Source organism: Ranitomeya variabilis, chromosome 8 (assembly GCF_051348905.1).
Source record: "Ranitomeya variabilis isolate aRanVar5 chromosome 8, aRanVar5.hap1, whole genome shotgun sequence".
NCBI lineage: Eukaryota > Metazoa > Chordata > Amphibia > Anura > Dendrobatidae > Ranitomeya > Ranitomeya variabilis.
Window position 1 is genome coordinate 214,863,765 of NC_135239.1, and position 13,419 is coordinate 214,877,183.

Here is a 13,419-nt window from a genome sequence, read left to right on the forward strand (position 1 = left end):
CTTTACTACTATTGGATTAATAATGGATAGGTGTCTTATTGACTCCTCTCCATTATTAACCAGGCTTAATGTCACCTTACAATAGCAAGGTGACATTAACCCCTTATTGCCCCATATCCCACCACTACACGAGAGTGGGAAGAGAGAGGCTAAGTGCCAGAATAGGTGCATCTTACAGATGCCTTTTCTGGGGTGGCTGGGGGCAGATTCTTTTTAGCCGGGGGGGCCATAACCATGGTCCCTCTCTAGGCTATTAATATCTGCCCTCAGTCACTGGCTTTCCCTCTCTGGCGGAGAAAATTGCGCGGGAGCCCACGCCAGTTTTTTCTGTGAATTAACCCTTTAATTTCACACCTACAGCTCCCAAATTTTGCACACACATTATTAGTGAGGGATATATAAAAATATAACGGATATGCAATGGCTTACTGTATGTAATCCATGTCTCATATCCTGTCGGGTTCGGTAAGGATTTAGCAAAAGCCAACAAATGAAATACCGGCTTTTTTGCTATCTAGCGCTGTATGAAATATAAATATATATGTGTCAATGACATATATACATATATATATATATATATATATATACACAGTACAGACCAAAAGTTTGGACACCTTCTCATTTAAAGATTTTTCTGTATTTTCATGACTATGAAAATTGTACATTCACACTGAAGGCATCAAAACTATGAATTAACACATGTGGAATTATATACTTAACAAAAAAGTGTGAAACAGCTGAAATTATGTCTTATATTCTAGGTTCTTTAAAGTAGCCACCTTTTGCTTTGATGGCTGCTTTGCACACTCTTGGCATTCTCTTGATGAGCTTCAAGAGGTAGTCACCGGGAATGGTCTTCCAACAATCTTGAAGGAGTTCCCAGAGATGCTTAGCACTTGTTGGCCCTTTTGCCTTCACTCTGCGGTCCAGCTCACCCCAAACCATCTCAATTGGGTTCAGGTCTGGTGACTGTGGAGGCCAGGTCATCTGGCGTAGCACCCCATCACTCTCCTTCTTGGTCAAATAGCCATTACACAGCCTGGAGGTGTGTTTGGGGTCATTGTCCTGTTGAAAAATAAATGATGGTCCAACTAAACTCAAACCGGATGGAATAGCATGCCGCTGCAAGATGCTGTGGTAGCCATGCTGGTTCAGTATGCCTTCAATTTTGAATAAATCCCCAACAGTGTCACCAGCAAAGCACCCCCACACCATCACACCTCCTCCTCCATGCTTCACGGTGGGAGCCAGGCATGTAGAGTCCATCCGTTCACCTTTTCTGCGTTGCACAAAGACACGGTGGTTGGAACCAAAGATCTCAAATTTGGACTCATCAGACCAAAGCACAGATTTCCACTGGTCTAATGTCCATTCCTTGTGTTCTTTAGCCCAAACAAGTCTCTTCTGCTTGTTGCCTGTCCTTAGCAGTGGTTTCCTAGCAGCTATTTTACCATGAAGGCCTGCTGCACAAAGTCTCCTCTTAAAAGTTGTTGTAGAGATGTGTCTGCTGCTAGAACTCTGTGTGGCATTGACCTGGTCTCTAATCTGAGCAGCTGTTAACCTGCGATTTCTGAGGCTGGTCACTCGGATAAACTTATCCTCAGAAGCAGAGGTGACTCTTGGTCTTCCTTTCCTTGGGCTGTCCTCATGTGAGTCAATTTCTTTGTAGCGCTTGATGGTTTTTGCAACTGCACTTGGGGACACTTTCAAAGTTTGCCCAATTTTTCGACAAACTGACCTTCATTTCTTAAAGTAATGATGGCCACTTGTTTTTCTTTACTTAGCTGCTTTTTTCTTGCCATAATACAAATTCTAACAGTCTGTTCAGTAGGACTATCAGCTGTGTATCCACCAGACTTCTGCACAATACAACTGATGGTCCCAACCCCATTTATAAGGCAAGAAATCCCACTTATTAAACCTGACAGGGCACACCTGTGAAGTGAAAACCATTCCCGGTGACTACCTCTTGAAGCTCATCAAGAGAATGCCAAGAGTGTGCAAAGCAGTCCTCAAACCAAAAGGTGGCTACTTTGAAGAACCTAGAATATAAGACATAATTTCAGTTGTTTCACACTTTTTTGTTAAGTCTATAATTCCACATGTGATAATTCATAGTTTTGATGCCTTCAGTGTGAATTTACAATTTTCATAGTCATGAAAATACAGAAAAATCTTTAAATGAGAAGGTGTGTCCAAACTTTTGGTCTGTACTGCAGATTGTATATATGTTTTCACGAATATTTGAGCCCATGGATCCATTATATGTCCATTTTGCAAGCCGGTGAGAAAATCTCGCCATGCGGATGTCATACGGATGACACAAGGATACTTTTTGGAGAGAAAAAAAAAATCGCATCCTCGCATTGAATACAGATGACATACGGATCACTGTTCATGAACATTTCTGCGTATCTTGGCCGTAAAAAACGGACCGTATTTTTATACATTAGGTGTGACGCCGGCCTACAAGTGATAGATCTACATGTATCGTGTAATAGGAAATATCAAGTCAGAACAGAGTGTAAAATGCATAATGAAGTGACAGAGCAGGTTATAATCACTGCAAATACCAAAGTTTATACAATATCAAATCATATTATAATAATTAAGCCGATAATGACAAATGCAGAAACTCTTTGAAGTGCATTATAATATTACATGATCTTGGACTGACCCACATTCCCATTCTCAGAGCAAGAGTAAGAGGTCTATGACCAATTTTTGATAGTACTGGTCAACACAAAAAAAATCATCAGCAAAGGTCATCTGTCTGTTTTACGGAGTTTGATGGGCACTTAGTTTCGCTCTATCACATAAAGTGTCTGAGAAAGAAGTATTTTTGTTATTACATTATTTCTGCATTTTCAATGTATGTGGTGTTTCCTATGTTATTCCCATTTCTTTGCTTGTCTTACTTCATTGTGAATTTTCTTACAGGGACAACATCAGTAAAGGTTTTAGTGAGTTTTATGGGAAGGAGTATTGACAGTGCAGTCAGCCAATGGCTGCTTCTCAGAAAGTCACATGTTATGGGGAGGAGCTAACTTGAGGCGGTAAGTTTTGAGTCAGTCAGAAAAGGATGGTGATGGCAGCAAGGACTCATGTGAGACTGACAGGAGACAGGCTCTAAAGGGATCAGAGCCCTGCCACAGGGAGATAGAAGGGAAGACAGTGGACAGCCGCCATTGAGGGAGGATTTTCACTGCATTTCTAGGAGGGAAAGTCGCCTCAGAGGGAAGAAAACAGCTCAGCCACTGAGGTGTAACTGAGTGAGGGTCTCCACAGAGAGAGAACCTGAAAGCAGCCAATCTCACACTGAGAAACTGCCTGTCTGCCAATGTTCATCTGTAAGGAATAGGCTGACCCGTTTACCTCACAAGTGTATATAGTTATCTACCAGATTACCTCCAGTAAAATCTGTTCTGAATACAATCTGCCTCATCTCTGGGGAAATATCTACATATAGTCGGTCAGCTCATCACATTGCTTTTTTAGTTTGTCACCACCATTGAACTGAACTTACTCTACTGTTTGATCTGATTTAAAGGAGAAAAATGCCCCGACAGTGCATCAATCATCCGAACAGATTCTGCTGTGTGGTTCTTTTACACCAAAAGGCCTCAAATATGTTCAATCACTCATGATATTAAAAAGATGGACCAGATGTACTTTAAGTGTCCTCTTTGTGATCAAGACAAAAGCTAGGCCCTTCATGTGATATGCTCAAGTTGTTCAAATGGTCTTTGTGACTGGCTGAATATGAGGAAAGTGGCTATGCCATTTGCTGTTCCCATGATTTGGAGAGAACCCAAGAATCATAGTGACGACTGCTACTTTTGATTTGTCAAACTGAAGGGCTTTTCTACAAAGAATAAACATAAGATTATTTACCCTGAACTTGAATCTGCGATTAGGCCAGTTCCACATGATCTTACCTTGTCAGTTCCTTTACCGCCGTTGTTTGGATTGGATGTAAATGAAGTCGAATATGAACAATATATGGAGCTGAAGCTTCTGGCGAAGACATGGAGACCTCAAGTCAAGATGAGTATGTACCTGATGGAGCAGATGAGCAGCCAGAACGCTTTACTCAACATGTATTAAGTTATCGCATAAGAGATCTTTCATTGTCAAAAGGTAAAGCTGAACTTCTTGCATCAAGGTGAAACAGAAGAATATTCTTCATGATGAAGTCAAAGTGTGTCACTACTGAAACAGAAGTAACACTTTAACACAATTGTTCACAGTTGATGGACCAATGGTGTACTGAAACAATGTCAATGGCCTCTTTGAAGAACTGAATCAAGAGTATTTTGATGCAGATTGGCGATTGTTTATTGACTCATCCCAGAGAAGTTTGAAAGCAGTGCTGCTTCACAATGGAAATATGAAACCATCAATTCCTATTACTCACTCATGTCATCTAAAGGAAAGTTATGAAAATTTGTCAGTTGTTTTGGATGCTATACAATATAAGCATTATCAATGGAATATCTGTGGAGATTTGAAAGTAATTGGTCTGCAAATGGGAATGCAAGGAGGTTTCACAAGATATTGTTGCTCCTTGTGTTTATGGGACAGTAGAAATACAGTAGAGTATTATGTTCGTCGTGATTGGGGACAGAGAAACATCTATGCTCCAGGTAGAGACAATGTTCAGCATAATCCTTTAGTTGTTCCAACAAAAATCTTTCTTCCTCCACTACATATAAAGTTAGGATTGATTAAAAATTTGTGAAAGCCATGGCAAAGACAAATTCACAAGGGTTCCAGTACGTTTCACAGAAATTATCCAGCATTTCACCAGCAAAACTGAAGGAAGGGGTATTTGTTGGTCCTCAGATCAGAGACCTTATGAGAGATGATAAGGAATTGAGATATTGGAAAAGCTTCAAGTGGATCTGTGAAAACTTCTTAGGAAAAAAAATCTCCAGAATATGTTGAAGGTGTTGAGGAACTGCTAAATGCATACCAGTGTCTTGGATGTCACATGTCTCTGTAAATGCACTTTTTGCATTCACATTTAGATTTCTTCCCTCAAAATCTTGGAGATGTAAATGATGAACAAGGCGAGCGGTTTCACCTGGACGTTAAATTAATGGAACACCGCTACCAGGGTTATTGGAATGACTTAATAATGGCAGATTACTGTTGTATGTTATATGGGGACAACCCTGAAAAATCATATCAATGAGTCTAATGTCAAGCACTTTTAATTTCTGCTCATATTTTGGTTTCTATTTTGAATGTGAAATTATTTTGGTACAATAAAAACTGTTTTGTAAGGTGAAGAATTTTTCTCTGATAAGTAGATTACAGTTTTCTTAATGTCGCCAGTACATTTCCTATACCTTATAATAATGATGCTGTTCCATGGAAACTATACGCGCTACAGAAAAACTATATACATTTTCTAAATCAGGACGAAAACAGGATTCAGTGAAGTATAAAGTCACTTGTGATGATTACAAAAAATATTTTTTGTAGACCTGTGTAGTTTTCACTACTTTGCATTGTGTAAAATAGTGTTATACAATTCTTAAGAAATTTTTAGAAGGGGTTGGGTACAGCCCTAGGAGATCTTGGGTCATTCACATTATTTCAGGACAGTTAAGACTTTGAATGACTTTTGAATCTTTGTAAATCTTATTTCCTGGCCAAAGTCAGTGAAGCTGAAGAATTCATCACGGCGAGATACACTACCTGAGTAGAGAAGAACACGACTATGATGGAAACATTCCCGTGACACTTTGCTCGGTTTCTCCTGCACATAGACTGTTCCTCGCAGCTTTCAAGGTTTTTTTCTGTCAAACTTGTACTTTTATTTAGAACCTTACACTTTATGAAAGTCTCAAAGGACCGTTCAGTGAACTGTTTGTAACCGGTACCAATAATTCTGCAAAAGAGACATTAAAATTCGTAAGAACTAAAGTTTTTTTTTATCATATTAAAACAAAGAACTAGTCAAATATTATTTGACAACATTTAGAATTGTCTCCATCGATCACATCGGGGATGTCATTGGTCGGTGATTACACAGGAGCTGCTGGCAGCGTCTTCAGACTTGTCTCAATCTAGCACATTGGGGACGTCATTGGTCGATGATTACACAGGAGCTTCTGGCAGCGTCTCCGGACTTGTTTCCATCTAGCACATTAGGGACGTCATTGGTCGGTGATTACACAGGAGCTGCCAGCAGCGAATAATGCTGATTTGTACATTCAACAGCAGAACCTTCCTCAGACGACCATTAATGCCCTCAGTGACAGCGAGGTGCGAGGACTTCTGCATGTGACGCTCATCCATCAGACTAAATAAATCAAGATTGTTTGAAAACTGTTTCCATGTTTCCATCATTTGCAAATCAGTCATATGTATATTCACCCTGTGATCTACACGGCTTTTCCTTCTTGGTGTAGCACTTTCAATGTTGTATTTATATGTGCTATGGTCATAATCATACCAAGATGAAAAATCATGTTGCCTGGCCATGTTTACCATATAATGAATGTCGTAAAGAAAAAACTAAACTAGAATTCTTATTTTTTTTAATTCACTATTACACCTCTTGGATTTTCTTTCGCACCTTTCAATACATTGGTAAAATGAATAGTGCCATTCAAAACTACAACTCCCACAAAAAAACAACACTGATATAAAAAAAAAGTTATGTCTCCTGGAAGAAAGGGAGGACGATCACTATGTGGCCGTCTGTGTCCCTCTGCACTATAGGATCATCATAAACCAGTGCACTTGTATTGTCTTATTCTCTGTCCCCTGGTTTGTGGGACTTTCTAAAGCGTGGATTCATGCTGTATTAGTCCCAAGCTTATCCTTCTATTACCAATAGAATAATAATTTCTATTGTGACCTCAAGAGCATGATATCACTCTCCAGGGAAGACATCACCAGAATTTAAATATTAGTGTTTGTCCAATGTCTAATTATGGAGCTATGCCTTTCGTTATGACATTATTGTCATATCTTTATAATTACTTCCATACCTCAGCCAAGAGATTCAATGTGTTCTCCAGCTCCTCTTCCCATATTTTTGTAGTGCGTCAATCATTTCCCACATGATCTCAGAGTCTCTGCATTCCCAGGAACAAGATAAGGCCATGTCCCTAATTTACACCTCTGTGGTCCTACCTAATGTTAAACCCTGAGAAACAAACAGGTTCTAGGAGCCATGGACACTACAGTAAAGAAGTGGATAAAATGTGACAGTGATTGATGGAATAAAAGACGCATCTAATTATGATTTTAATACATGCTTGGAATTACAATGTGTAGAGATTAGCGAGAAAATAGGAGAAACAGGTCAGCTGACCCCTATATGGAAGATCCGTGCAATGGAAAAAGTAGAGAGAAAACTTCCAGCATCCGGATACCAGACTTGTGACGCTTTAATATTTATTCAATGAGGAGTGTTTTTACAAAGATTTGTATGATGGAAGTTTTCTCCCAATATTTAGAGCTGGAATATAAAAGCTTGACACTTGCTAGTGGTAAATGACTGGACTATTTTAGTGATTTTCACGAACTCTCCCTGATTTTAGTTGAGTTACGTTGTTGCACAACAGCAAGAGATTATTTAAAATCAATGGGATTTGCACATCGCCAACTAAAACTCTGAGAATGTAAAACCCAGTGGCTGATTGGACTAAATGAGTCGAGACAATTACTGAGGATCTGGACACATCACATCAAAGTACCACCCGAGAGCCAAGTTACTGAACTGCACCATGTATGACACAAGGTAGTGTTCATGGGGACATTTTTCACCTTCGCCAATTATTCTTACTATCATGTGATCTTTGCCCTCACATGCTCCTATGAGATGAAGTCATGTACAGAAAAGTAAAAGTACGAATGCTAACCATATAATACAGTGCAATCCTGTGTCTACTCTGCAACAGTGCAAAGGTCAGGGGAGGTCAATTTCTGTGGCCACTACTTTAGAAATATAGGCATATGATATTCGAAAATGGCCACATGTCTTCTGAAAAAGTAATCTGTCATGATGGTAAACTTGGCGAGTATTGTATGATCAGTCAATTTCATCAGATCAATGACAGATTTGGACAAGATCACTTTGTTTTATACATATTTGTTGATGCAATTCATGCAAACAACCCGATGTTCAAGGTATGTCTAAATTGAACATATTTTGCTAATAGAGTTGTGAAGTACAATGGTGCAAAACTTTTATGAAAAAATGGCGAATGACCAATTAGTCTAAAACATTTAGAAAGTAAAATCCATGAACATTGTAAAAAAATAACAAAAAGTATCAAACATACAAAACACAGCAAATTTAAAAAAAAGGGGGAAATTAAATAATGAATAAGGCGCAAGCATAAAAGTGACTGTTAGGTCAGGTGCAAACGAGCGTATTTGCTGTCCGAGAGTGATCTAACAAAACATCAGAAATACCAAAGACACCGGCGCACAGCCATAACGTCATGTATTGATAGGGGGTGCAAGTAGCAGCATAATAGCATGAACAAGGTAAAGAAAAAGGAGACACCGCTACAAAAATGCACACCACCCAATATGTAAACAACAATGCAAAAACACACTTTATTGGCAAAAATAATAAAAACACTTAAAATCACTACGCCACTGCGGACCACCTGGATACATAATATTAAGAGTTATGAAGAGTTTTAAAGCAATGATTGTGGACACATATATACACTTGTGCATTGGCTGGCCATATACTTCCCCTGACGAAGCCTCATTTGGGAGGCGATACGCGTGGGGCTATGGTCCACCCAGCCCCCTGGATACTTCAGCTTGTCAGTTTATAGGTTGGTCTATACTCTACCGCAGGTATCATGCCTTTTTGATTCAGACTCATGTATGGGACCTTCTCCACCATTATATATGGGTGGTTGGTTGCTACTTGGCCTATTTCTTCTTTGGGTTTTGTGAGCTACCATTTTATATGGTTACCCTTAGATTCCCCATGAGCCGCTAGGTAGGATGGTATTATTATATACGGTTTTGCATATCCTATAGGCATATTGACAGGCTGTACTAATTGTTTGTATATGTATATATAAATATGTATATTATGTATCCAGGTGGTCCGCAGTGGCGTAGTGATTTTAAGTGTTTTTATTATTTTTGCCAATAAAGTGTGTTTTTGCATTGTTGTAGCGGTGTCTCCTTTTTCTTTCCCTTTTTCTAACAAAACATCAGATCACACCCGGACTAATATTAATCTATGAGGCCATGAACATGTCCAAGAAAAAAAAAAATCGCTGCACACCAGAGTTTGATCTGATATTTGGATCGCACTCGGCCATGCAAGTCATTGAGTGCACGGAAATCATTGGTCTGCACTTGTATGACACCTGAGCAGTCCGATTTCTAACACAATGGAGAAGAGTTAACAACAAAAAAAAACAACTTGAAATATATTTTGCCAAATTTAACTCATGAAATATATGTATTCAGAAAAAATGGCAAAATAAATAACAAAGGAGTACATACCAAAATAAAATAATTTTTTTAAGGGTAAGACATATTAAAATAAAAAAAAATTGAAATGGGAACAAAGAAACTACTGGACAGTTAAAAGTGGGGACGCTACAGGTACAGGTAAGGCATGGTAGAAAGCTTGTCATATCTTATAAATCAACATAGGCAACGGTACAATGGGTGAAACATCCCCAACAATTCAAGCCAAATAGATTAAAGCATGATGGCAATACTTACATAAATATTCTACTTGTTAAAGCTTCCCCACCGCCCCAAGGTTCACCCCTTGTATTGCTGCCTAGCAGGGAACAGTGATGTGAGCGGTCTTCAGCACCCGGCACCAGCATGAACAGTACCACTGATTCCCAGGCGCAGGTATGTGTCATACCGATGCGGCACACGGTTGCCACATGTATGCCACAAGTATTAAACACAGGTACACACAGACACTGACATCTCTGGTACTTTTTTTTCCGGTACCGGAAATATCAGAATGTGTGAAAGAGCCCTTAGGCATAGGTATTACATTACTGAAGATAAAAACAAAATGAGCAAATACCCTGAAGTAGTACATGTAAATAACATAGAAGGCTTAGTAAAGACTATTTGATCAAAAAAGTGTATCAGCCATTTCACCTCTTCTGGTCAGCAGACCTCAATGTAAATGGGGCCAAACAAGAACCAGGCCCGACGGTTCAGACACCTGCTTCTGGAAAGCAAAATGTCCAGCCCAAAAAATGGGGGAGCAACACACTTGTTTGTACAAAGTACAAAAAAACCCAAAAACAAACCAAAGAAATTAGCCAGAACATACCATATGTTGGTATCAGTGTATATGTTCTGGCTCATTTCTTTGGTTTTGTTTTATATTAGAAATAGGACCATCCCGATGGGTACACCTTGTCGCCGTGGGATGGAAAAATAGTGTCAACTAAGTACCCAATGTTGTTTTAATTTATTATTACTATTTACTTACTGCATGGTAATTGCTTATTTTGTTTTTTTATCATAGGTTTTGCCTGTTAGGTGGTCACAGTGTGAACGTGTACCTACACAGTGCACTTATACCAACATATGTTCAGGCTTATAGGTATTCCACTGTAGCAGGTACATTTGCATATTCTGGGTACCTTAATATATGATATTGGAAGAACATAAAATACAATTTTGACAGGAAGATACAGTGATATCTCTGATGTTAATAATCGTACTTTTTTTAAAGTTAATATACCGTATTTTTCAGACTATAAGATGCACCCCAAATTTTCAGAAGGAAAATAGGGAAAAAATAATAATGTGTCAAATAGGGGTCCGTCAACATTCCAAATTCAGCTTACCAGGGAAGGGATCGGCACAGGTGGAGGAGTGGTCACAGGGGTCGTTCGGTGTTCCAGGCTGGTGCGGTGGCCTCCGGGAAATCCCAACCCAGACTGGTACGGTGGCGGTGCTCTGTGTGGTGGCGGTACTCTGTGGGGTGGCGGTGCTCTGTGGGGTGGCGGTGCTCTGTGGGGTGGTGGTGCTCTGTGCTGGGGCAGCGGCGGTGCTCTGTGCTGCGTGGGGTGCTCCGCAGGCATTTCATCAAAGCCCGGAGGCCCCCGCAGATCTGCGATGGCCTCCGGGAAAATGGGCGCCGGGGGCGGCGCATGCTCAGATTCAGATCTCGGCAACACAGTGAGCACAATCAGTGATGGTTTGGGGAGCCATGTCATCTGCTGGTGTAGGTCCACTGTGTTTTATCAAGACCAAAGTCAGCGCAGCCGTCTACCAGGACATTGTAGAGCCCTTCATGCTTCCCGCTGCTGACAAGCTTTTTGGAGATGGAAATGTCATTCTCCAGCAGGACATGGCCCCTGTCCACACTGACAAAAGTACCAATACCTGGTGTAAAAACAACAGTATCACTGGGCTTGATTGATAGCAAACTCGCCTGACCTTAACTCCATAGAGAATCTATGGAGTATTGTCAAGAGGAAGATGGGCACCACAATTTAAAAAAGACATCAACAAACTGGAGCAAAATCAGAGAAGAGCGATCCGGATGGTGACCGGGCTGCAAACCATATCCTATGAGGAAGGGTTACAGGATTTGGGAATGTTTAGCTGCAAAAAAGAAGACTGAGAGGAGACTTAACAGTTGTCTACAAATATCTCAAGGGCTGTCACATTGTAGAAGGATCATCTTTATTCTCATTTGCACAAAACTAGAAGCAATGGGATGAAACCGAATGGGAGGAGACACAGATTAGATATTAGAAAAAACTTTTTGCCAGTTAGGGTGATCAATGAGTGGAACAGGCTGCCACGAGAGGTGACCGAGTTCTCCTTCAATGGAAGTCTGGACATACATCTGTCTGGGATCATTAAATGAATCCTGCTTTGAGCAAGGGGTTGGAACAGATGATCCTGGAGGTCCCTTCCAACTCTATCATTCTATGATTCTATGAGAGACACCAGACCCAACAATGCAGACGAGCTGAAGGCTGCTATCAAAGCAACCTGGGCTTCCATAACCCCTCAGCAGTGCCACAGGCTGATCACCTCCATGCCACGCAGCATTGATGCAGTAATTAATTCAAAAGGAGTTTCGACCAAGTATTGAGTGCATTTACTGAACATACATTTCAGTGGGCCAGCATTTCAGATTTTAAAATCATTTTTTAAGCTGGTGTTATAAAGTATTCTAATTTACTGAGATAATTACTTTTGGGTTTTCATTGGCTGTAAGCCATAATCATCAACATTAACAGAAATAAACACGTGGAATAGATCACTCTGTGTGTAATGACTATAGAATATACGTATGAGATTCACTTTTTGTATTGAAGAACTGAAAAATTAACTTTTTGATGATATTCTCATTTTGTGAGAAGCGCCTATGTATATGTGCACTGAAGATAATGGAGTGCTGCGGTTTATTTATTGAAGTCTGGATACCGGCTGGGCAGAGTTTACCGAAGGTGGTTGAGAAATTTTTCATACATTATCGTACTTTAGAAGGCTGCTTTTACACTTACCGGTTTTTTTTTTGCGGCCCGTTATTTCGGGCTTTTTTGGCGGGTCGTATCGCCACAATTTTCAAGGTCGGCCGCGATATCGGACCGCAAAAATTTGCTGATCGCTTTTTTTCAGGTTCCCAATATTTTAACAAAAGTATTGGGAAAAAATGGTGTTCCGCAAAACCGGAAGTCATGGCGCACTGCAAAAACAACCTTCCGTTGTTTTTGCGGCCCCATTGATTTACACCGTGAAAAATTGCTCAATTTTTTTTCCCAGCGGTAAATACGGTCCTCACGGCCATATGGCGCACCGTGGAATTATTGCGGCCCCATAGAAATGCACTGGGGCCACAAAAACACGGCAAGTGTAAACCAGCCTAAGCACGCCATCAGTTTCTCACACTAACATTTATCTTGGTTTCATTTCTGTTATTCCTCCCTCTTCCCCACTAATTCTCCACATATTTGTATTGGGGATATTTCATAGCGATCACTCTAATGAAATTGTCCCCAATTTCTAGTGTGAGATAATTGCCGTTTAATCACGCGTACCTGTCATTTTTTTGGTCTTTTATTCATAGATCTACATTTTTTTTAAATTAAAGATTTTTTCTGAGATTATTTTTCTTTCCTCCCATTTGTAAGATACATCAAGTGAAAAGGAGTTCAGGTAAAGATGGACACTTTTGGGCGAGTTATTAGCTCTGCTTTCATCCGCACAGATGGACTTGTGGACCACACAGATGTAAGATTCGGACAAAGTGCAGATAGACCTGTGACTAAGCCATTAGGCTGCATTACAGGCCCCTGCGACACAACATGCTGCTATATATGGTTCCACAACAGTCTGGTAAAATGACCGCACAATTTACATGACTTTAGGAATAAAAATAAAGCAGAAAAAGTCCTCATAGTCTCTACTGGTTGTCCT

General features: G+C 40.1%; 1 long non-coding RNA gene across 1 annotated transcript in view; it reads right to left on the reverse strand.

The window, feature by feature from the left end:
• LOC143787840 (uncharacterized) overlaps window positions 1-13,419 on the reverse strand; it is a 108,170-nt gene that overhangs the window by 60,089 nt on the left and 34,662 nt on the right. The window contains exon 2 of the long non-coding RNA XR_013218483.1: window positions 5,707-5,899. This is a non-coding gene — a long non-coding RNA (uncharacterized LOC143787840). The remainder of the gene's footprint in view (window positions 1-5,706; window positions 5,900-13,419) is intronic.